At 39.4% G+C, this 26,665-nt stretch overlaps 1 protein-coding gene across 1 annotated transcript in view; it reads left to right on the plus strand.

Moving 5' to 3' along the window:
• CA8 (carbonic anhydrase VIII) overlaps positions 1 to 8,262 on the plus strand; it is a 79,926-nt gene extending 71,664 nt beyond the window's left edge. The window contains exon 9 of the mRNA XM_005871667.2: positions 7,160 to 8,262. The gene's annotated coding sequence lies outside the window, so the exon portion shown is untranslated. The remainder of the gene's footprint in view (positions 1 to 7,159) is intronic.
• Positions 8,263 to 26,665: the final 18,403 nt, after the last annotated feature.

Consider the following 26,665-nt stretch of genomic DNA (forward strand, 5'->3'; position numbering starts at 1 on the left):
ATATATATATATATGGAAATTGCTCTTCCCCAAGAGTTGTATCAGCTTATGTTCCCACTAACCATGTGCCCAACTGCACATTTATTTCCCTTTATCTTTATTAACATTGAGTATTTTCAATTTTTTTTATTCTTGCCGATCTGATTAAAAATGACTGCTGCATTATATTAAGTATTCCTGTGAATACTTGATTTTATTCCTGAATTTCCTGTTCTGTTCCATAATCTGTCTATTCATGAGCGTCGACCAGGATGTTTGTGGCAGGAATGCATATTTTAGTGTCTTGTAGGGCAAGGTCCCTTACTGATCTTTTTGACAGAATTTTCCTGGCTATTTTCACATGTTTAATTCTTCCAGAAAAAAATATAGGATCATTTTATCAGAAAGACTGACATAAAGAATATAAGAAAAAGAGAAAAAGAAAGGAAAAAAGAATCTTGCTAGGATTTTTCATTTGGATTGCATTGAATATATAGAGTAATTTGAGAATTGATATCTTTACATTATTAAATCTTAGTTAAGGAACAGTGCACAGGTGTATGCTTATTAAAGTTTTTTATGTTCTTTATACTTGTGTAGTTTTCTCTTCTCACTAAATTTACTCCAGGATGCGTGCATTTGGGCTCTGGAGTCAGCCTGGGGTGTTGCTTGATGAGGAACACAGCATGTCCACTTGCTGCTCCACAACTTGTGCAAATCATTGATATTCTTTCAGCCTCAGTTTCTCATACATGAAGTGGAGGCCCTGGGAGTCACGCCTTTTAAAGATGTTGTGAGAATTAAATGAAACATGGTAAAATGCTCAGGACAGTACTTAGCCAAGGGCTAGCATTCAATAAATGTGAGCTATTACTATCAATTTTGATTAGTGATATTTCCCATTATATTCTTACATTGGTTAATATTATTTCATTGAAAAAATAATTGCTTAAGTCTGTCCTTGGTTTTCTCACTAAGCTTTTCTATAGTTTCCAATAATACTTCAGCTGATTGTTTTGAGTTTTCTAAATAGACCGTGATCACATCTGTAAATGACCATTTTATCTCCTCCTTTCTAATTTTAATACTTACTATTTTATTGCACCATCTAATACTTTCAGAATAACGTTAAATAAATTAACAATGATGTCTGGTACCCCTTTCTTATTTCTGATATGTTTGGATTTCTATTTCCCAAATCCAGAAGCATTTTTTCCCACTCTCTTTAAATCTTCAAAAGCATCTGATGTTCTTGACCTCTTTCTTCCTCTCTTTTTCTTCCTCGTGACCACTTACTGTTTGTTACTAGTGGGTATGTTGGTAAAGAAGGTAGCTATATGCCTTTGCTTGTACTGGAAGGACATTTATCTTGAACCTTCTGTGTTGTGTATGTTAGTATTCATGGGGCTATGTGAAAACAAACATAATCAGACATAGATTTTCCCTGAAGGAGTTTATAGCCTAGTATTGGAAGTTAATCAGGTACACAGCTAACCCCAAATCAAAGCAGCATGTAGAAACTGCCCTGAGATAGGGTTCTACTAGTGTACAGGAGAAAGAGACCATTTGGAAAGAGAAAGTCCTTATGGCTGGCATATAGCTATTTCTTAAAAGAATCCTATTTTGGAGATGTTACATTGAATTATCTTGCTTAAAGAGGGATGTGTTAGTGTGTTATCAAGGAGCTGAGCCAGACTCACTGGGATGTAGATCAAGCCCGGGACCTGCAGTGGCCTTTGAGAACAAGGACATGTGTGCTCATGTGCTTTCTTATTTTTGATAGCTTTTCAGGAAATTCTCCAATAGTGATTTGATTTGCACTCATTCCCAAGGGTCTCCTTGTAGAAGATAATTTAAGGTTCTGAAACAGTCACATGAAAGATAGCATCTGTTATAATTATATTGAAATAGCTGATAATTTAGAAGACTTCTTAAGATACAGTCATACTTCAAGGTCTCATTACAGACAATGACCGTTGTATAATAGAACATTTCCTTTTATAGTTAAGCTTTTTTATTATTTATATACTAGTGACCCAGTGCATGGATTTGTGCACATTGAAAGAAAATTAATTAGATGGTGGCCAGCCGGGTGGGACTGGGCGAGACAGGCTGGACACGCCCTGGAGCCAACCTCCCGCAGTTCCTCCCCAGCCTCTGGATTGAGTGGGTTCCCTCTGGCAGGTGAGGTCCCTCGGCCTGGCCTGTGGGGATTGGGCTGAAACGGGCTCTCCATCATCCCCTGAGGGGTCCCGAAGTTCGAGAGGGCACTCTGCAAAGTTGCTGTCTACCGAGTGTGGAACGCAAATGCAAGTATGCAATAAACCATACTGGGGGCCAGCAGTGCCCCAGCAACAGCATAACCCATGGCCAAAGGTGGAATTCCACGAGGAATCGGGCTCCCTCCTCTCTGGTTTCAGGGTTTGTCACCCGAGAACCCCCGCTGCCAAGTCAATGCAGCTCAGCAGCTCCTGCATTGAGCGTCTGCCCCCTGGTGGTCAGTGCATGCCATAGTGACTGGTCGGATGGGTGGAGGGACACTTAGCATATTAGCCTTTTATATATACAGCTAGATAAATGGGTATTTGGAGGAAGTCCCAAAGGGCAGAAAGTCAGCCTGATCACTTTTGTATATTCAAAGTGTCATTTCTTTCCTTATATACTGATTACCAAGGAATATAGTTATTGTGGAAACTTTAGAAAATATGCAAACATATAAAAAGGAACTTTTGTTTTAAACACTGATGATCCATTAAACATAGGCAGTTAATTTTGTTTCCATCACAAATTGCAGTAAAATAACAGGAAATATCTTTTTAAAGTGCACAAACCTACAAGGATAGCCAAAACAAAAGAGGAGACAACAGTGACATTATTTTGGAAGCTAGAAGCAGATGCTTGTATGATAATGGACTTAGCAGATGTGAGGAGCAAGCCTGTGTACATGACAGAATCTCTTAAAGTCCCAAGAATTGGTGAGAACAGTTACCAATTTCACTAGAAGTTGGAGTGAAAGGAGGCTCAAATCATCTGCATTGGTTAGAAGCTGTTTAAGATGCACTTACATCTCCAAATCCTCTCCCAATCTTCGGTGGGTACCTGGAGATACCCTCTGGAGATGATGAAGAGAGAGTATTAGGGGACATAGGCATAATTGATCAGGGTCAGGACACCTCAGTGAAGAGAGGGTGATTAAAGGACATCCTCATACTTCCTATCCCCCTCCTGCCCCACTTGCCCTCCAATGCATTGGTAGAAAGGCCTCTACCCAGACAAGCGGCCGGAAGGTTCCTTCTGGAGAATCTGACACCCAGAGACTTCTCTACTATAGCCCAGCTGGCTCCTCCTGTGGTGAAGGCACAACAGATAAGGCCCCCTGTGTGCTTGGAATCTCCATTCTGGTTTCTAGTAGTGGTTGTTCCCTTTCTTAGATATGAGCAGTTAAGGATATTTGAAGAAATCCTATCACAGTAAGAGTCCACAACAAACAGAAGAAGGCAAGGTATAAGAAAGAAATACCTAGGAAGAGAAAACTTCAAGAAGGTAATCATTCAGATCTTCAGAGAGAGAAGGAAAGAAATTGCAACCATGCCATAGGAATGGGATGTGATTAAGAAACTGAAAACATGCCCTGACTGGTTTGGCTCAGTGGATAAAGCATCGGCCTGTGGACTGAGGGGTCTCCGGTTCGATTCGGTCAAGGGCATGTACCTTGGTTGCAGGCACATCCCCAGTAGGGGGTGTGCAGGAAGCAGCTGATCGATGCTTCTCTCTCATCGATGTTTCTGATTCTATCCCTCTCCCTTCCTCTCTGTAAAAAATAAATAAAATATATTTAAAAAAAACTGAAAACATGAAAGCAGAAATGAAAAATCTTACAGCAGAAACAGAAGGCTGAAAGAAACAGAAGGCTGAATTGAAGAAATTTCTTAGAAAGTAGAGCAAAACAGGAGAGGATAAAAAAGAAAATTGGAGAACCAATTTAGGAGCTCCATTATCTAAATAATAGGTAAAGTAGAGAGAGACCAGAGAAAGTGGAGTAGAGGAACTAGCAACAAAATTATTCAAAATATTTTCTCAGAACTCATGGACATACATTTACAAATTATGAAGGACCCACTGAATTTCCAGTATGGTAGATCAAAATACATCCGCACCAAGGCACTATCATTGTGACATTTCTGGACGCTGAGGGAAAATCACAGTGAAAAAAAAAAAGTCAAAAGGTCAAAGAACCTGGAATTTGAATATCAAACATCTCAACAGCATACTAGAAACTAAAAGTCAAGGAGGCATGTTCAGAATTCTGAGGGAATTTACATCCCACTTAGAATTCCTTACCCAAACTTTTGATAATTTGAAATGGCTTCTCAAAGTCCTTTTCAGGTATCAAAGTCACTGAAAACTTACTTCCCAGGAAACTACTGGAAAATCTGCTTCACCAAAAGGGAGTAAGCAAAGGAAACAGATGTGGGATTCAGGAAACAGGAGATCAGACAAAGGAGATTGCCAGAAAGATGGTGACCCGAGGTTGTAGGCAGAGAGGGTGTCAGTCAGATGTGAGCAGAGGAGAAGGTTCTAGAAGAGTTTCCTTAGGACAATGAAATTGATAGACTGCATGATGTCTGAACTTCCTGAGAGTCAGGCAATTGGTAGGTAGTTTTGAACTGAGTACATAGGAAGCTAAGGTGGAAAAAATCCAAGACAACTCCAGAGAAAACAAAAAATTGTGCAGGAAAGGAGAACTAATGATATATTAATACACAGAGCTCAGCTCTGAATACAATTTATACCATCACAATACTAGAAGCTGACTATCGAACCAGCCAAAATTAGTGGGAAAATGAGGTAAAGGGAATGGGGATGTGTGTGTGTGTGTGTGTGTGTGTGTGTGTGTGTGTGTGTTTGGGGGGGTGGGTGGCGGTGTCTGACAGGAGGAAATTTGTGCATTTTCCCAGGTAGTATGGTATCTGCAGTGAACATCTTCATTCTCCATAGCAGCGGTTCTCAACCTGTGGGTCGCGACCCCTTTGGCGGTCGAACGACCCTTTCACAGGGGTCGCCTAAGACCATCCTGCATATCAGATAATTACATTATGATTCATAACAATAGCAATATTACAGTTATGAAGTAGCAATGAAAATAATTTTATGCGGGGGTCACAACATGAGGAACTGTATTTAAAGGGCCAGAAGGTTGAGAACCACTGCTTTATAGGAAAGGTCAACAGACAATACTGGAATGGAGCAATGCAATCATGCTGCTTAGCTTTATGGTGTTAATAATCAGCTAAAAGAATTGAGGAGGAGGAAATTGGTGGCATATGGGGTGGGACTGATAGTTTTAATAAGAAACCTTTCGGAATTATTTAACCTTCTAAACTGTGTGCATGTATAATTTTGAGGAAAATAAATACAAATAGGAGCAATTGCTACTCTCATTTTGTTACACTTTTAAAAATGTTTGTACACAGGTATACACTGTACACACATACGAATTTTCTTGGAGTGTTTGCTTTGGGCCAGATATTGTGCTGGACCTTAGGAACCCAGCACAGTGTAGATGAGACCAAGTGTGCTTCCATCCCATGAACACTTTCTCTAAAATGCTGAAAAGTTAATTTCAAACACCTGCTATGGAAAATAATAGACCATCCAGTGCAGCAGTTCAATTTTCAGCTAGCGAGATGTCTATAAAATCAACTGAAATGGTCACTGGTAGTTCAGTCATAGGCTTTGGAGGCAATGTCACGTTATATCTGTTGTCATAATACATTCTCACACAATCTCTACGAGGTAGATATTGTTACTTGAGGCTCAGAAGGGTCAGGTAGATTGCCTAAAACTTTACAACGAGTTGGTGGTAGAGTTGGGATTTGAACTTGGGTCTTCCTGATTCCAGATTCATACCCCAGACTGTGATCAATTGAAACATTTTCCCAGGTAGTATGGTATCTGCAGTGAACAAGATCGAACATCTGTCTTTGGGGGGGATCTAATATCAAGATCACTATGAGAGTTTCTTGCTTTGAGAGGTGACATTTTCTTTGAAAACTGTAGAGAAGGAAAAGCTCAGTAAGCATAGGGTATTATCTTTAGTTTCTTCTGTGAGAGAGGTTTTAGGTGAGTAAGTACCTAAATTCACCAGCAGAGTCTACACTCAGGTAAATTTGAATTCATTCAGCATTTATCAAGAACCCTCTACATCAAACCCTTGGAGCTTCAAAATGACACCAACAGGCAAGTGCAATCTGCTGCCATGTGGATGTATGTTCAATGTTAAAATGCTTTGGATTAAGATGTGACCTTGCATGATGAGAGTGATTTATTTATCCATTTATTATTTATCCATATACTTAATAGAACTGTAAAGGTATTTGGGAACTAGGAAGAAGTGATTATTACACATAAAATTAATGATAATAGCTGGAAGCTTTATTTTATTAATAAACACTAGAGGCCCGGTGCACGAGATTCGTGCACAAGTAGGGTCCCTAGGCCTGGCCTGCGATCAGGGCCGATCTTCCCTGGCTGCCAGCAGCCGGCCCAGCCCCCTGCCACCATCGCCGCCGGTCACCCTCTGTGTGTGGGGCGACCACAAGGGGTGACTGGTGGGGTGATCGGGGCCTGGCGCTGCCTGCATCCACCGCCACCCACCCCCAGTTCCCTGTTCTCCATTGGGCGTTTGGAGCCTGCCAGCCGGGGGGAGGGAACAAGAGGTTGGCTGGTAGGTCAGGCGATCGGGGCCTGTGGGCTGGGGGCAGCTCCTGCATTGAACATCTGCCCTCTGCTGGTCAGTGCACATCATAGCTGACCGGTTGTTCCACCATCCAGTCAATTTTTATATTATGCTTTTATATATATAGATTATTGTTTAATTATTATTAAACATTTTTGTTTAGAAAACAGTTCAAACATTACTTTATTTGGGGGTAAAGTGCTTGTTTCTATGAAATTTTGCATTAATAGGTTCTGCCAACCCAGTAAAATTATGGTAGACTTTGCAGAAAATTTGTAGAGGTGACAGACTTGAGCATGAAGATGTTTTTGAAATGTCTACATTTTCTTACAGAGGTTTTAGATTTTACTGTCTCTCATTGGACTGTAACAGACTTTTCAGTCTGCTATAGAGGAATGTCCATAACATAATTGACTCATTTTTTTTTTTTTTTGCATAAAGGAGGAAGACAATGGTGGTATAGTGCCCTAGGATGAGAACGGAAACGTCTGAGCTGCAGCTTTGGTTTTTCCTGAAAGCCTGCATTGTTTGTCTTCCTCTAACCCAGCTTTGATGGACATCTCTGGCAGTTGCCTGTACACAAGCTCTAATGAAATATTAGGAATGGCTGTACATTGAAAAGAAGCCCCATATTATATATCACTGCTGGTAGTATTCATATTTTTTACACACACTGTTTATTGCTTATATGTAGAAGAAATGAAACTAGTTTTCAGAGTTGTTATTAATATGAATATATATCATGTACTAATGTCGAGACAGGAAAAATACATTTCCAGCATTAGCAGTCCTTCATTTCCTGTCTCCAACAGAAAATCCACTCCTTCGGAGAATAATGTAAGTCTTGATAATAAAATAAGAGTTTTGATTAAAAACAGCATACAGCTTCAAAGTGGAATGTAAAGGATTAGTAAAAATCATATCTCATGTTATTTCCTAGCCCTCACACCACAGCTGATGTCAGGCTGGGTTGTTATTATGGAAAACAGTTTGGGAATTAATGCAAAAACATACTCACTTTATATATTTCTGTCTTAGTAAAAGGATTTATTTGAAGATACGAATCTAATCATATTTATTTGACATATTAGAAGCTGTGGTTTCTAAGACAAAAAGAAAGTAGGTACCTTGAATAGCTCCTTTTCCATGATAGAAACATAAATTTAATAGTACCCCTATAATAATTTAGTGGTGTACATTTTGTAAAACTTCAAAATATTTTATTCTGTGAATTTCATGTCTTCAGTATATTGAAACGTTTCTTTCAAAGGTGGCCAACAGTATATTTTAATTAATTATAAGTGTTGCTGGCAAATTTTAGCATATATTTATATATAGTTAAGTGTGACAGAATGAGATGACTTATGTAAAACAGTAGAGTGCCTGGTGCAAAGCAAGTACTTAATAAATGTTTATTGTCATAATTATTGTCATAAAACTAATAACTTCAAAAATATAGTCCTGATTTGGAGGGATTTTGTGATGCAAAATATATGTTAGAAATAGAAATAATACAGGTAGAATAAGCATGTGCTGAGAGATTTTAGATGTGTTGAGTATCGGGGAACATGGAGGTGTGGAAGGGGTAGGGCGGAGCCGTGGGCAGGGAGAGAAAGCACTAGAGCTGCAGCCGAGTGAGGAAGTGGTGTCTTGTGAAGGGTCAGGATGCGTGGCTGCCAGGTCCACATCAGGGCAGCATGAGGCAGAGCCGCTGAGGGGCAGAGGCAAGCCCTGGATTCTTCCTTCCCACGGTTTCTCATGTGTATACAGAAATGAAGCAATGGCAAAGCATGGCTACACAAACTGGCATATTTAAACATTTATATCACAGAAAAAACTGATCAACCACACACTTGCCAAACACTGACTGCAGGTGTGGCCTCCTTTGTGGCCAACATCAAAAGACACACTCCCAACCCTGTCTTGGAGGAGAGGCCCTGGCACGGAGGTTCACACGCACCCATCTCTCTGCTCCGGGCCCGGTTGGGTTGAGCAGCCAGGGGCTGTTCCTGGACCCAACTTCTGATGCTTCTTGTAGTCTCCAACCTTCTGTCCCTTAAGAATACAAAGTAAACATAACAAAAATGAATCCAAATGACTTTCAAGGTGGTATCCAGTTTCCATATTTTCCCTTTTCCTCTCTAATACATAAATATATATGTATATATAAAATTAAGGAATCACATTTATTTGCTGTATATTTTCTGAGTCAAAAGACTAAAATCAACTACTAGGTTCAACGTGTGGTATCCATTGACTAGATTGTGTGGCAGTTTAATATTCTTTAATGTGGAAAATCGCTTGTTTCTGCAGCTAGTAGTACCTCAGAGTCAGATGTGAATGCTGTTGGACAGTGATGCTTCTGTAGAGGTAAATTTGAAAGGGTCATCTGTCAATGAACAAAAGTGCAAATAACTATTAATCAGATCTATCCTGTTTTGATGGTGGCCTGGGAAAGGAAAGGTATGCAACAGACCCTGAAATAGGGGAAGAAGCTTCCTAGAGCAGAAGTGTACGTTGGGAGTGGCGTGGGAGGAGGTAGTTAACTAGGAATAAATGATACATTTCAAAGATCGTGATATTTAGGGTAGATTTTGTTGACCTAACAAAGGAAAAAAGGCGACAAATGGAGGTACTTTTCCACATGGCTTACACGTCTGAAATCTGCTGATTCATGGTAATTAAGGGTTCTGGTCCTGTGTAAGGTCATATTGTTCTCGAAATTTTGTCAGTTAAGATAAGTTGAGCCTTCTCTTTTTTTGTTGGTAAATTTAGTTGTATTTTTGAAGTGGTTGTTTGCGGCAGCAGTCTCCGGTGTTTACCTATGCCGCCATCTTGGTCTCTCCCCCTGCTGTATATTTTCTGAGTCAAAAGACTAAAATCAACTACTAGGTTCAACGTGTGGTATCCATTGACTAGATTGTGTGGCAGTTTAATATTCTTTAATGTGGAAAATCGCTTGTTTCTGCAGCTAGTAGTACCTCAGAGTCAGATGTGAATGCTGTTGGACAGTGATGCTTCTGTAGAGGTAAATTTGAAAGGGTCATCTGTCAATGAACAAAAGTGCAAATAACTATTAATCAGATCTATCCTGTTTTGATGGTGGCCTGGGAAAGGAAAGGTATGCAACAGACCCTGAAATAGGGGAAGAAGCTTCCTAGAGCAGAAGTGTACGTATGTTTTGGGAGTGGCGTGGGAGGAGGTAGTTAACTAGGAATAAATGATACATTTCAAAGATCGTGATATTTAGGGTAGATTTTGTTGACCTAACAAAGGAAAAAAGGCGACAAATGGAGGTACTTTTCCACATGGCTTACACGTCTGAAATCTGCTGATTCATGGTAATTAAGGGTTCTGGTCCTGTGTAAGGTCATATTGTTCTCGAAATTTTGTCAGTTAAGATAAGTTGAGCCTTCTCTTTTTTTGTTGGTAAATTTCGCTGAAGGCTTGCCAATAGTGTTGCTCCTTTCAGAGAACCGACATCTGATTTTGTTGGTTTTCTCTAACTATGTTTCTGTTCTCTATTTCATTCAGTTCTACCCTGTCTTTATAATTTCCTTCCTGCTGCTTGCTTTGGGGTTCGTTTGTCCTTTTTCAGGTATCATAATATGAAAGGGTAGGCTATTGATTTGAGATCTTTTTGTAATACAGGCATTTACAGTTATGAATTTTCCTCTAAGCATTGCTTTAGCTGCATCCTATAACTTGTGGTATGTTATATTTTTGTTTTCATTCATCTCAAAGTATTTTCTAACTTGCCTTGTGATTTCTTTGACCCAATGGTTATGTAGGCACACGTTGCTTAATTTCTACCTAGTTATGAATTCCCAGATTTCTGTTATCGATTTATAATTCCCTTGCATGGTCAGAGGACATACTTTGCATGATTTCAATCCTCTTAAATCTACTGAGACTTGTTTTATGACCTAGCATATGGTTTATCCTGGATTGTATTCCATGTGCACATAGTAGGACCTCTGCTCTCTGAGTGGGCCTGTATGGAAGAAGAGGCTCATGACCTCTTGGTTGTTGTCCCCAGGGATTTAGCCTCTGCAGCCTTTTTAATATTCCTTGATTGGGGGCTGATGGGAAAGGGAGCCCCATCTTCTTGGCCATACCCACCTACAGTGGAGATTTAATCATGTCAACTTAGGGGAGGGGAAGGGAAGAAGTGGGTTGTGGCTCAAATTCCAAATACACTGTTCTTACTGAGATTTAGGAGGTCTTCAGTAAATGTTTCCCTATTTGCTGTATGTCCTTAGGAGAATTTCCAGACACTTTAAAATTCTTTTTATAAACCCGTGATAGTTGTTTACAGGGGGCAGCAGATCTGGGGATCCCCACATTGCCATTCTGGGTGTAATTCTCTGTCATTTAGGGTAGCACAGTACTCAAACTGTTAGGCTGCCAGTTCCCTTTTGGAATTTTCATTTGAATAAGCACATTTTTCAAAAATTTGTGTCAAATATCAACATTGTAATTAAGGGTAGACTCATGCACTTCAATAATTTAAAGTTTCTTAAAATGAAAATGAGGTTGACATATCATTCATTAACTTATTGAGTTAATAACTGCAATTTTATTTCACCAGTTATTTCTCTAATTAATTAAAAGCAATTAATTTGTATGTGCTGATTAATGCTTTTCATGTCTTAACTCTTGACTCTTGCAACTTAACCATCTTGAGGATAGTTCATTTTCCTTAGAACTATCCACATTTAGTGGGAAATAATTAATATAACAAATATTGACATGATTAAAAAGCAACCTCTATTAATTTTAATGCAGAATATTATCTTGGGTCATAGTAGAGGGTATGATGAAAAGGAAGAGGCATTATACACTGATGATGTAATGCAGCCCCTGAGGATATGCACACAGAAACAGTCTCCTCTTTTTCCTGTTCCTTTCCTGTATTTAGAGTTGTGTGTCTGGCATGAAACTCCTAACGGGCTCTCACTGAGATAATGAGGTGGTGAGACCCTTCGTACATTTTTTAAGAAAGATAAAAACAATACAGAAGAAAGGATTTTAAATTAGAAATTTTTGTGTCATATCAGACTTAGATTACATTTTAATAAGGCACACTAGAAGTTTTATACTTTGAGTCATACAGGAATACTCATTTGGAAATGATGCTATTGAGTTTTAAGAAACTTTCCAATTTCTGAAACTTAAGTGGATCTGCATAAACTACTGCCTTGCAATGCTTTTACTCCCCAACTGGAACACTGTAGTTTTAGTCAGTAGAACTTAAGAAATTTCTTAGAGCTGTTCCAAAGACCTGAATATGCTTGCTTCATACCTTGGGGGCCTGATTCATTTCCAGAATAACTCTACTGCACAATTCCTGTGTTAAACTTTAATTGCTTCCAAATTATATTGCAATTCAGTCAACCTCAATAGGAATTTCCTGTGAAATTATATTAGAATCTGGCCCAAAGGGGTGTGTGTGTGTGTGTGTGTGTGTGTGTATACACATATATATATATATATTATAAAATGCAGATCAAAGTCTGACATTGCATGAAAAACACTTTATCTTTTATAACATAAAGATGCTTCTTCCTGGCATAAAGGAAATCCACAGTATTATCATAGCAAAAGACTGGGATGAAAATGGACTCCTTGCAATTTCAGTCATATTAAATAAATTTCCTTGCAAACATTTTTTGAACAAATCTCATTCGAATGAAATAATCTTACTTTAAAAAACCCTATAACCTACATGATTTCTTTTCCCTTCTTTCTACTTACATTTAGAAGTTATATTTATGTGGAATAGTTCCAAATATCCAATAAATACATTTGAGGTCTTATTAAAAATTCATATGCAAGTCTAGTGAAGACTTATGATGGTTTTGCAGAGAGGGAATGGTAGTCATGGTGGCCAAACCCAGCCTTCAGTTTGGGAAAAAACAGGAGCCAGGTTAAAAAAAAAAGCCTTTAATTCCACACATTTTTATTTGCTAAGTCCACAGAAAGGAAATGTGAATACAGTTCTTACGGGGAAACTGACCTTAGTGCTTCTCGAGCACCAACGGGGTGATTTCCTCTTTTGTAAAAGTGTGAGAAAATGTCCTAAGTGGCCCTCTGTTGTGAGAGACAAGTAGCAGGCGGGCAGTTAACTCCAGAGGACAGTGCATCCCACGTAGGTTAGGATTATTATTACTGTCAGTCCTTGCACAAAGTGCACAGTGAAAACGTTCTGTGGACATTGCTTATGCCATTATTTCTCAGTGCAGTTCTGAGCCTTGGGCTCCGGCCTTGTGTTCTTCCGTCCTCAGGGCCTCCCCGAGAAGATTGTAAGACCCACTGTTGCTAACTCACACTTCATCCTTGGAGGCCTTTTCTTCTGGGTTACTGACAGGTGGCCTGTAATTTTACCATCTCATGCATTTGTATTAAATATCTTTAATGATCAAAATCACTGTATGATGGGAATTAGTCTAAGGGTGTAAGCCAGAGGAAACTTTTGCCTTCTCTTTTTCTAACTCACCTTTTAAAAAGAGGCCAGCTAGGCTGACATAATTAATTTCCGGCGTTTCTTAATTCTGTCTTCTGATTTAGCCAAGGGTAACCTTCTTTCCCTTTTTGACCAGAAAGAAAAATGTGTCAAATATTATGTGTGGTCAAACCTAGGCATCTGGTGAAGAATTATCTTTTATTTTGAATTCCCTTAGGATATTTCCAGTGGGTTGCACAACACTCTTAACAAAACAAACTTTCCCCAACAGCATTAGTTCCCATCATCTCCCTGCGAGTCAGGAACACAAGTAGCAGGAAGCTGTGGTACATCTCCTCCAGCTGAAATGTGGAAAGAGCCACAATACAGCCATGTGGAGGGCAACAGCGCTTCCGGGCAGAAAGTGACCTGCGATAGGAGGATGAATCTGTAAGTGCAGAAATGAAAGAAGCCCTGAAGACTTCACCAAAGGAGCCGAGAATTTCAGTGAGGCCAGACCTCCAGTGCAGCAATGACGGTAGTAGATACAGGTCAATCAATACCTTCAATGATTCAAAGTGGTCTTCGTAACATCAGTCTTTGGGCAAAGTTTTGTGACTAACTCCAGGTCATATGTTCTTGTGCTCCCATCACGTCATGGGGCCAAATGGTGGGGAATTACAGAGGGTCCAGGGTGGGCTGAGTCTGTGTGCAGGCCCTGTAAGCGGATGCCTGGGTTTCCAGCCACCTTCTGGCTCACCTGGAGGGAATCTCCACTGATTGTCACAGCCAGGTGTTGAGGGGATTCCTCTTCACTGAGCTGGTGCTCTGGGCTGGGGAGACCCTTCCCTCTGCAGCTGAGATCTCTCTCCTGATTCTGATCCGACACACGTGGTATGGGACCAGCATGGGTAGTGTCTCAGCCCCTCCCGCAGTCTCCACGGGGCTGCTTTATATCCTTAGTTACAGGCGTTCGGTCCAGCTAGTCCTCAGATAGTTCTCCAGGTTGATTGCTCAGTAATTTAGTTGTAATTTTGATGTGGGTGTAGGAGGAGGGGAGCACAGCATTTTCCTGCTCCACGACCTTGGGGGGGCACTCCCATAGCTGCTTCCCTCAAACAGAGGCAATAGGCCCAGAAGAGTTTTAAGCATGGACTAATGTTTTCTGCAGATTAACCCCCATGTTATTCCTGCTGGATTAGAATGGGGTAAACTGGAGGCAGGCAAGCCTTCCACCCAGAAGTATGGGCAGGTGGGGAGAGATCAGAGCCAAGAAGCAGAAGGTAGGACCAGTACCTCCTGGCTTGAGAGCAGGTGTCTGAGGCTCCTCCTTCCCCTCATCCCAAGCTCTTCTCCCCTCCGCGAGTCACTCATCTAACAAACACATGAGCCCACATGCAAGGTAAGCTGCTGCCCCCAGTTTACTTTATTTTTTTTGTGGGGGGGGGGAGTCATTTGCAAGTTTTTCTCCTTAGTCTCTATGAAGTAAAAAATAGTGATCTCTCTCTCTCTCTCTCTCTCTCTCAATGTCTTGCTTATAAATTGTCCTTATTGTGTTCATGGCTAATCCTCCCAGGTAGCATTTAAACACCTTAGAGGTAAGGACTGTGTTTTCAATCTCTGGGATAGGTTCCCACAGCACAGTGTCCCCCATACATCTTCGATGATTCCTCAAAGAGATAAAAGATCCTGACCTTACTAGCAGGCACAAACAAACCAGTAATAACTCAGTACAAATTTACTTATCTTTTCGGAATTGTAAAATAAAACCTCTGTGTGTGTGTGTGTATTGTCTTTCTACCCCATCTTTTCTCAGCTCTCAGTGCTGAATTGATGGTAAACATATTTGCAATATGGAAAACACAGTAGCTTCTTGGCCTTCTACTATTGTCCTAAAACCACATCACCCTTTTTTCTTCTCAACTTGCTGACAACACACTCGTTAGGGGTCATACACTCAGGATGGGCGTGCTTTCTCGATAAAAACTAATGGGCGTGTGGTTGTCCTATCAGCTTTTGATCTTGTGCTATTTTCTGAAAGTGTTGTTTAAGAGGATTCATGGGTCCGTTGCGACACACCCGGTGCCCTCAGCTCTTCCTCAGTATCCTGTAACCTTGTAGGTCCCTGTTTTCTCCAGGCCCATGCAGTACAGGACAATCTAAAAGGACTTCGGGGATGGGTATCTGCAAGGCAAACTTGAGGAGGTGGGTGCTGGGTGTTCTCCTCTGCCTGCTGATGGGGAGTTGGGGGTAGCAGCTCTACAGGCCCAGGGGTGTACCGTCTGGAGAGACTCAGAGCCCAGGAGAGTTGGCAAAGCCCCGCGGGTGCTGTGGCCCCGCCCACTCCTTACCTTATCAGCATCCAGTCTTCTAAAGCTCTTTTTGTTTGTTTTTAAACAGAACTCCTTTGGATATTTGTATTCCTGTAAAAGATTGATTTATTCTATCCACTTTATGCTACATGAGTGATTTTTCATTTAATGTGAGCTACTGCTCTATTTCTCATATTGATGGGGACTCATCTTTAGAATTAATTTCAGTCATTTCTTTCCTTCATATCTTTAGCAACTCACAAACATTACTTGGAAAGACCATGATTTATTGGATCCTTCAAAACCATTAATATCTCTTTCTATTCCATAATTATTTTATTTAAAAGGTTGTAAAGTTATATATTTTTCTTACTGGTCAGTGAACATAAAAATAGTGTTGCTTTGTGCAGTAAATATAGGATAAAAGAAATATCAGGATTAGTTGTTATGTCCACATATTTAATTGGGTTTTCTTCAGCCTTTGCAAATACAGGAGCAACACTGGGATATTTTTCCCTCTCTTAACCTCCCAGAGGAAAGATAGCACCCCAAGCAGTTTTTCGATCAGCTTAGTCTTTCTTTTTAAAATAGTCTAACAAGAATGTTGCCCGAAAGCCTTCTCCCTTAATGTTGGAGTGATGAACCATGCCTGGCACAGTGCATTGCTTTGCCATGACATCTTTTTCTGCACAAGCATTCTCAATTGACTGTGGATGGATGAACTGTCTTAAAAGGACAGCCTACTGTGATTCCTAATCCAAGTACTGCAACAGTGGGCGTAAAACAAAAAGGGTGGTTTTTTTGTTTTGTTTTTTTGTGGCGTTTTTTTGCAGCTTGTATGAATCATCGCTCAAGCATCTAAAAACATGGGGTCTGTTCTTTCAGTGCCAAGCCCACTTGTTAATGAAAGTCACACATTTACCTCAAAGCCAGACGAGGTGCCTCAGTCTTCCCCCAGGAGTCCTAAATGATAAAGAAGAGAGAATCTGTTCTTCTTTTCCTTTTGTAGTGGAGCAGAATGGAATAATGAAGCTTGGGCAGAATCTGGCAACTTTTAACATAAAGCTTTCCATTTGTTGACACCAGAAAAATACCTCGTGTGGGAGCACGCATGCAAATGTCTCCCTTTGTGCGAGACACTTTCCAGGGTTGTCCCTCTTTTTCGCTTTGAAGGGAAAGTAAAAATCATTTTGATTTTTGAAAGATAAAACAGCTTTTTAAAACATGTTACAGACACTAGCCACTCATTTTCTCACTAATTCAAATCAAGCGTTCTTATTGATAGAATCTGAGAAAAATAGAGGACATGAAACACAATAGATGAAAGACACAGACGGGAATAGTGGCACCGTAATGGTCCTGTTCCCCATCTCCTACAGGAGCATATTCTATGCCTCTTATTGAGCTAAACTACCTGTGATGTTGGTGGGCTCAGTGCACCGAAAATGCTTCATTTTCAAAGTACTAGCAAAAGATCAATTAGCAAATCCTTACATCCAAAAGTAAGAGAAAGCATTCGATAACAGGGAAGTATCATGTACTCTTGTTTCTAGAATTACTATTTTATGTTTCAATTTTCTATGTCAATCCACATGATGAACTCTGAGAATTCACGTTGAGAATTTTGAGGTAGCTCAAAAATAGGGGGCTGCCAGTGCAATGAAAGGGCCTGGGTTCGGGGGTGAGAACACAGGCTCAGGTTTATTTAGTTGGTAAAGACTTCTGTGTTATGCACTCAAGTGTTCGCCTCTTAGTGGCTGTGGAGTTTTGTTCATGGAATGTAGTTTTTATGAGCTTTAGTATTTTGGAGATCCATCACATTTAGCCTGTTCAGCAATTTTCTTTTAGGATTTACCGCTCTCCTACCTAACAAGGTTGCCCAAACTGTATCTCCTCCGTAACATGACTCAGGTTGGGCAATCTAAACCAGTGGTTCTCATCTCGGAGGCCCAGAAATCAGGATTTTAAAAAGATTCCCAGGTGATTCTAATGTGCAGCCAAGGTTGAGAACCACTGATCGAAACTCTCACTCCTAATGGCCACAGTGATTATTCTGGGAGGGACACGTGGCCCAATCTGAGCCAATCTGGAAATTTTGCTGGAGCTTCCCGGAAAGAAGAGTGAGTGAGCGATATAATGTGTTTTGAGTCACTGCACCTAAACTTACCTGGATCCAGTTGTAGACACTTCAATTATATGGGCTCAAACTTTTCATTTCCTTTTTTAAAATTTCATTTTGTTTAGACTAGTTTGAGTCTGGACAAGACCATTTTGGTTCTTTATTGGTAAAATTGGAACAATCATACTGTTTACTTTAAAGACGTGTGGTGATGACTGAATGACATAAGATAGGGGAAAGTGAAATATATTACTGTGGCATGCACGACCTATGGCATGCATCAGTGACCATGGGTGAAGGGCTTGAAAGAGCCCCACTAACCTTGGGGTGAGGAAGGTAAGAGAGTCATAAATACTGTTGAATTAATGGCTGCAGGGATTTTATTCCTTTCCTGTTAGTGTAAACTATAAACATAATTCACTTGGAATCATGGTACTTTTGAGCAGAAGATTAAGATTCATCTTAAGAATGCATCGCCTCCCTACAATACATGAGAGCTTAAGCATAGGCCAGGAGGTGGTAAGCCAGCCCATGTGATGCTAACATTTCAATACAGATGCAGGACTGTACAGAAACTTAGCTCCAAATGGGATTTGGGTCAACACTTGAAAATATGAATAACAATTCTGGTTTCATTGCTTAGCTGTTTGTGTCCCTGGTCAGGAATATTAGGAGTTTAAGCATCAGGTTATTTGATTCCTTTCTTCAGTCTCCTGGTATGTTTGATCCAGATCTGCCCTCATTTTTTTTTCATTAAAATTGGCAAAAGGGCAAGGTATATTTACAGGTGGCCTCAGGATCCATGAATGAGACACACACAGTGAGACAACTGTAGGTACTGCCCATTCAGCAGGGGCCCACCCATACTGGCAGACTGCCACATTCATTGTACCAGGTCTGTGTGCTCACCCTCTCACTCCCTGGAAGTATCTTGCTTGGAGTAATGAAAAAATAACCCTCTACCAGTGTAATACATCAAATTATTTATCTCATTTACTTTAGGGTTTGTGTTGAGTTTGGCTTTCACTGTGTTTTACCCATTCTAGCACTGGGTACAAAATGCAGTATTCAACAAGCAATGTGCTGTGTTTAGTGGAAGGAAAGCAAGCTTTGGAATCAAGCAGTTTACTTGGAGTCCTTGCTCTGCCACTTAGCATTTGGGAAATGGGTTTTCTTAATCCATTTCTAAGTCCACAGAAGACTTAACTGAACTCATGCTATGCGTTTCTGTAGTTATTGTTTTCCCATGTATTCTAATCATCTTCCACCTAAAACCAAAACTACTCTCTAAAGCTAAAGGGAGCCGAAACCGGTTTGGCTCAGTGGGTAGAGTGTCGGCCTGCGGACTGAAGGGTCCCAGGTTCGATTCCGGTCAAGGGCATGTACCTGGGTTGCGGGCACATCCCCAGTGGGAGATGTGCAGGAGGCAGCTGATCGATGTTTCTCTCCCATCGATGTTTCTAACTATCTATCTCTCTACCTTCCTCTCTATAAAAAATCAATAAAATATATTTAAAAAAAAAAAAAGCTAAAGGGACTAAGAGGTAAACATTGATAGTCACCGGGATGTAAATTACAGCATAAGGAATACAGCCAATAATATTGTAATAACTCTGTATGGTACCAGGCGGGTACTAGAATTATCAGGGGAATCACTTCATAAATTATACGATTGTCTAACCACTATGCTGTACACTTGAAACTAATATAAAATAATGTTGAATGTCAGCCTTAATTGAAAAATTAAAAAAACACACGAAACTTCTCTTTAGATTACTGTTGGCACAACTGATGGAAAGGGGTGACAGAGCCTCTAAAATTATTATAAGGGATCTGCAGAATCAAAGATACTTTATATATTGCCTGTAAACCAAATGAATAATGTCTTATATCTATGTATATATCATCTATATCTACATCTATTTCTATATCTATATCTATATCTATATTTATATCTATATCTATGTCTATGTCTATATCTATATCTATCTATATCTATCTATCTATAATGGGATGTGTATATTTTGGATGGGTGTGTGTCTGTATATATTTATGTTTTTTCTAGACTATATCATAGTGATTGCGATGGATGATTCATCTAAAAAAACTGATGGAAACTTTCACCAGATGTATCCTACTGCAGGAAGTTAAACTCTTCCATCACACTTCTCAGAATTTATTCATTTTGTTTATATTTTTAAAAGATTTTTTGCTATTTATTTGTTCAGTTTATTTTGATCCACTTCCAGTTCCCTTCTTTTTTTCTCCAGCTAAGTTTCACTAGTTTCTTTTTAAAAAAGTGATTTTAGAGAGAGGAAGGTGGGGAGAGAAACATTGATGTGAGAGAGAAACATCGATGGTTGGCCTCCTGCAAATGCCCTGATGGGGGATCCAACCCCGCCACCTCTTGGTGTACAGCAGGCATGTCAAACTCAAAGGCTAACGTGAGCCAAATATGTGGGCTGCAAAAAACACCACAAGCTTCAGTTTTCATAGAAATGTAGGTTTATTTAGAAAAGTATAGTATAAAATCGAACAAGCGCAATGATGAAATTAATGTTTTCTTACATACTGTTATATTGGCTGGGCTGCAAAAAAATTCGTTGTGGGCCACATGCGGCCCGCAGGCTGCGAGTTTGTCATGCTTGGTGTACAGGATGACAATCCAACTCTGGGCAGAGTACCAGAGAGACGGGGCTGCGCAGAGAGCTCTGGAGATCAGCAGAGACATACCAATCTGTACACGTTGGGAGTAAATCTTCATAAACCAAGAAAAGAGCCACTAGAAAGCAGTGAGCTAAACAATTTTCAGAGCTCACCTGGGACTGGGGACAGTTTGCATTCTCAGCAGCCTGAGTGAAGAAATCTGAGGCGGGTATTGGGCCGAATTCTCAGAGGCCACACCATTGTGTCAGGGCTAAATTGGCTCTAGAATAATCTGCTTGGGCCCTGTGTAATACAGCTTCACAGCAATCCTTGAGAAGGTCAACATGATGTGCAAGTGAAAGCACCATCACAAAGCCAATACTGATTAAAGGAAAGAAAAGCCCAACGCTCAGTGACATAAAATTCACAGAGGCCAGTAAATGATTAACAAAATTACTCCGCAAATAAGTAGGAAAATATGTCCAATAGGCAGGAGAAGGATCAATCAGTATAAAACAACAACAACAACAAAACCCCCACACAAACCAGAGATAAAGGAATTAGGAGCCAAGGATGTTAAGACAACATTCATGCCCTAGCTGGTTTGGCTCACTGGATAAAGTGTTGACCTGCAGACTGAAGGGTCCCGGGTTCAATTCCTGTCAAGGGCACGTGCCCAGGTTGCGGGCTCAGTCCCCAGGGGAGGGCGTGCAGGAGGCAGCCGATCAATGATTCTCTCAGCACTGATGTTTCTCTCTCCCTCCCTTCATCTTTGAAATCAATAAAAATATTAAAAAAAGACAACATTCATAAATCTTAAATATGTTCAAGGATGTAAAAGAAAGCATGAAAAAGATGAGAAAAGAAATGAGTAAACAAATAACCAAAGGAGACTTTGAGAATTGGAAAGTACAATATCCAGAAAAAATAGAGTGAATGAGATTACTATCAGACACTGCAGAAGATCAATGAAGTTAAGACAAAGCAATAGAAATCACCAAAATAAAGTGAGGGACAAAAACAAAAAAACAAAACTGAAAGGATCTCCACAAAATCTCTGTGACTCACGATATAATATCAAACAGTCTAATATATGTTTAGTTAGAGTTCCCAAGTAAGAGCAGAAAGTTGGTGGATTAGAAAAAATATTTTAGGATGCAAAAAAATCAACAAACCTCAACAATGGTATAAAGAAAACCACAGTGTGTCAGCCAGGATCCAATGAGAAGAGAGAAACCACACAGTAATTTGAAGGGAAAAGGAATTTTAAGGGAAAGTTTAAGCAGTTATTCACGGGGTAGTGGTGAGTTGGTGTAATGAGAGGTTGGTTAGTAAGAAGTAAAGAACTCTGTAAAGAACACAGGAGTAGCAGCTCAAGGCACAGTCACTGCCCCTAGGGCTGAGGGAGAGCACCCAAGGGCTGAGACCCAGATTGCATTGGAGAGGGCACAGCTGTGGCTCATGAATGGCAGAGAAGTCACCACGGTGCCCTGCTGTGGAACTTACTGGAAATATGTCCTTAGAACTTGCTAAAAATCCCATATAATAGGGGGCTGGGGAAAGCTCTTCAAGGAGAGGAATTTCATGGAAGGAACTCAGCTACAAAAGCCCCTGACGGGGGTGCAGGGCAGGGGAGTGAGTTGCTGGCCATGAAGTGCTGCATGCTGCTGTCTCTTGCCAAATGAGTACACGTTTCATGGAAGGAACTCGGCTACAAAAGCCCCTGATGGGGGTGCAGGACAGGGGCCATGGAGTGCTGCATGCTGCTGTCTCTTGCCAAATGAGTACACCACAACCGGATGGGAAGTCTTGTCTCTCCTGTAGCTTCTCTCCAATACCCTTTATTAACGTACAACCACTTGGCAAAGGAAAATAATTAAAGGGGTCACACCTATTTTTTGAAGAGCAGATATTGAAGTATGAATTTGGAGCTAAGAGAAAATGAATTGGTAACCTGCACAGTCCACCGGTTGATGACTCAGCTTCCATATACACTCTTCTACGCAAGTTTGAGCTTCTGTACACCAACAAAACAACCCTATATTTGCACCTAATCAAATAAAGCCATCCATCTGACAAATCAAAGTACTTAATCCTTCCCTAAAAGGAAAAACACACACAGTTACAATAATCATTGTATCACTTGCTGAGTATACTACTATTTAGCCAGAGATCTTTTGAGTATTCTGTTACTTAAAAACTGAAATTTCAAGTTGACTTCTAATAATTTATGTATGAAATTAAAATGGGAAGAAAGAAGTTGGCTAGGGTATAAAACAAAACATACAAAGAGGAAATATGCAAAGTTACTACAATTTGCATTTTTGTAATTGGTCACAAGATTTTAGTTGTTATCTGTGTTCCTTCTTCAACTGACTATCTCATATCTCCCTCTCGCTCAGTTAGAATCCCAGCTACTCTAGATTCTTCACCTGGTGAGTGGCCCAGTGTTTTCTGAATGGTCTAAGTCAGTGGTTCTCAACCTGTGGGTCGCGACCCCTTTGGGGGTCGAACGACCCTTTCACAGGGGTCGCCTAAATACATCCTGCATATCATATATTTACATTACGATTCATAACAGTAGCAAAATTACAGTTATGAAGTAGCAACAAAAAGTAATTTTATGGTTGGGGGTCACCACAACATGAGTAACTGTATTAAAGGGTCGCGGCATTAGGAAGGTTGAGAACCACTGGTCTAAGTCCTCAAATATTCTGCGTTTTGTTGTAGCTTATAAGTAACTTTTACTATTGGCTATGGAAGTACCAAGAGGCATCCCTGAGGACCCCCTTGGTTCTCCACATAGTCTCCTTTGCCTCCATTGTGCAGCAACAATCCAATTTCCCTTTGGTCGTTGGAAATAATCACTCTAGTCAGTAGAATAACCCCTTTTTTACATGTTGGTTTGAGGGTGTAAGAAGCCCAAAATGGCCAGTTATAAATTTTATTGATACCAGTATTGTGTTCTTGACGGCAACATTTTCCTATTGAGAAACATTGCCCAAAAATTTTAAACCCAGACAAATATTTTTCAGAAATAATGTCAAAATAAAGACTTTATCAGGCCAACAAAGGTGCTGACAATCATTGTTATTTTTGTTTCTTTGTGTGTATAACTTACATGAACCTATCCTTTCTTCACTGGCTTCTTCTAAAATTGTATATTTTTGATTTTTTGCCCTTTCACTATGATATTTCTTTTATAATTTCCAACTTGGTGTTCATTAGGTTTCACAAATATGTGGATTGATATCCTCCATCATTTCTGGAAAATATTTAGCCATTGTGTCTTCAAATATTGCTTTTGTTTTATTCTTTCTGTTCTCTCTGTGTCTTCAACTGGGCATATTATAAATCTTCTTATGCTATGTCTTTTACACTTTTACTTAAAAAATATTTTCTATCTTTTTGTTTTTTCATGTTTCATTCAGCTGCCTTCTTCTACCCTATCTTGTTCTACTTTCTCTTCAGCTGAGTGTAATTTGATAATGCCTTCCACTGAGTTCTTCATTTCAGTTATTGTATCTTTCAGTTTTATAATTTCTATTTTGTTCTTCTCCAAATAATATGTGTCACTGTTTAATAGTACCATTTTGCAGCTTATGATTTTAAACTTGGCTTATAATAATAATTTCATAGTCTGTTGTCTGATAAGTCTACCACCTTGAGTTCTTGTAGGTCTGTTTCAGTTTTCTGTTATTTCTGCTGATTCTTGTTCATAGGATCTTGTTTTTTGGATGCTTGGTTATCTCTGACCTTGTTGGACACTGAAATATAGAAATAATTTTAGGTCCCAAATGTTACAATCTTCTCTTGAATATCTTTAGGGTCTCTATAAATTATAACATTCTGTGGTATTTATCCATATGAGTTGATTAGTGAGCTACAAATGAATGAGATTCCATTGTATTGTTTAGAAATATATGTGTTTTCTTCCTCAATCTATTCATATCATTAAATGCTTTAATTTTGGGAAGCTAATTTGATCTAATAGTTAATTTTGGACCAAGCATTTACATTCCTTTTTTGCATATTTGATTAAAACAGATATTATTAATGTTCTAGTTTTTTATTTAAGTTACTTGTTATATACTGCATTAAAAAAATTATTCTAGTCTGGCTAGTGTGGCTCAGTTGTAGAGCGTTGACCTATGAACCAGGTGGTCAGGGTTCAATTCCTGGTCAGGACACATGCCCAGGTTTTGGGCTCAATCTCCAGTGTGGGACTTGCAGGAGGCAGCTGATTGATGATTCTCTCATCATTGATGTTTCTATCTCTCTGTCCCTCTCCCTTCCTCTCTGAAATCAATAAAAATATATTAAAAATATTTTAGATTTAACATTCTGAGTCAGATGACCTTTAGAGCTTTAATTGAGTAATATATGTATTTATATTGCCCAAGTTAAAAAGTCATGTTTATGTTAAAAATAATTTGTATACATGACGTTCTTTGTTCATACTACTTTTAGAACATGGGAGTGCAACTAATAGGAAGTAACAACACTTTTGCACAAGAGAAGTAATACAGATATTACACTCTAATTTGTTCTCATTATATTGATGATATTTTACAGATTCTGAGAGATTTTGATCATGGAGATATAATCCCCTGGGGACTCTATTCAAGAGCCATATGATCTTATAGAATGCTGTAGATAAAAGTAATAAGTTTTGAAAGTTACTTTGAAAAAATTTAAGTTTATTAATCATTGAGCATGGGATTCAGTCTTTTCTAAGAGCTGCTGTAAATGTGCCTCCTCGAATTTGATATTCATTCCAACAAAATGATAAAATCAAATTGCAGCAAGTCATAAGAATTCTTCCTTTTTAACTCTAATTTCTTGCCAGACTATCATCTTATTCCATTTTAACTCTTTCTTTAACTTTATTACATCGAATCATAAGTATCTTACAGTTATTCCTCTGGTTAGAACATCATTCTTTCTGGGGAAATGAAGTTTTGCATTACACTATTTTTCCACATGCTTCTAGGATTAGAAATACAATACTACTCAAATAAGTAGTATATATATTAGTTTACTTAAAATTAATTTCCTTTGAAATACAAGAATAAACACTGGTTTGTTTATAACTGGATCACAAGATATATTTCTCTTTTTCTACTGGGGATGAAAATCATACCCAGGCTTTAGATATAAGAATATGTATACATGAGGGAATTAAAATTATTTTGAATCTGTTGTCTTTTTTTCTGCCCTATACCTCTTTTACTTCATCACATTACCTTCTCCTCATAGAGATCCTATATTAAAACAAACCAACACAAAAAGGAGATAATAGGTGCAGAAATGGATTTTTTCTTCATTCACATACAAGAAACCACTGCATTTTAGTGTACGTTGGAGAGAGAGTAATTTAGTTTTTCTTTGATTTGTATTTTCTTATTTGTAGAATAGAAAAGTAATTTTCAGTTTTTTAAGGCATTTTTTGAAGCAGAGATGATCATAATCTTTTTTCAAAAATTCAAGTGCTATTTTGTTTTCTGTGCAGTTTGCTCTTAAGATCATCAGGAGGATACAAAAAGGAGGGACTAAAACAGTGGTTCCCAAACTTATTTGGCCTACCGCCCCCTTTCCAGAAAAAATATTACTCAGCCCCTGGAAATTAATTTTTTTTAAATTTTAATAGCAGTTACTCATCGCCCCCAAATGCACCTGTGGCCATCACTGCCCCCCTGGATCGCTGCCGCGCCCACCGGGGGGCGGTAGCGCCCACTTTGGGAATCACTGGACTAAAAGAACAGAGTAGCTGCCTAAACCATCTGAGACTAAGATTATATTTCATTAGTTCTCTTAGGTTCTTCAACGACATAAGATCACGGAAAAGTCAGGAAGGAGACAGACCCGCAGCCCTGGGCCAAGCAGCCAGATGCCACAACAGGCACCTGAGCCTCAACGCCATGTGAGACCCAGCTCCTGGGTTCATGACCTGATCCCCAGGATGGATCTCACAACTAACAAACTTGCAACAATTTGCGTACTTTAACCAAACGAGTGTAGTACTAAATTAAATGCAAAACACACTCTTCAAGAGACCTGGATTATATCATGGTGCCTGTATTAATTAGCTAAATAGATAAAATAGTATTTTAAAGAACCCAATTCCTTCCCTGTGTGGAAAGAATAATATGGGTCTGAGTCTTTTTTTCCTTCTTACCTGATTAAGCTCCTTGTATCCTACTGATTGTCTGCACAAGTCAGTGTGTATTCATCATATTAGTGTTACTGAATGCATCTTGAAACCTTCAATATGTTCCCCTTAGTTCTTTCATAAACATAACATCGATTTCCCATTTAGTTCAGTTAAAGCTTTTGTTGTTTAATTCTTGCCTTTGTAGAGTTCACTGTTAATATCATTATAATGCCTTTGATACTTAAATCTGGACAAAATCCTTCTTCTTCCT

This window comes from Myotis brandtii, unplaced genomic scaffold (assembly GCF_000412655.1).
Source record: "Myotis brandtii unplaced genomic scaffold, ASM41265v1 scaffold351, whole genome shotgun sequence".
Classification (NCBI taxonomy): domain Eukaryota; kingdom Metazoa; phylum Chordata; class Mammalia; order Chiroptera; family Vespertilionidae; genus Myotis; species Myotis brandtii.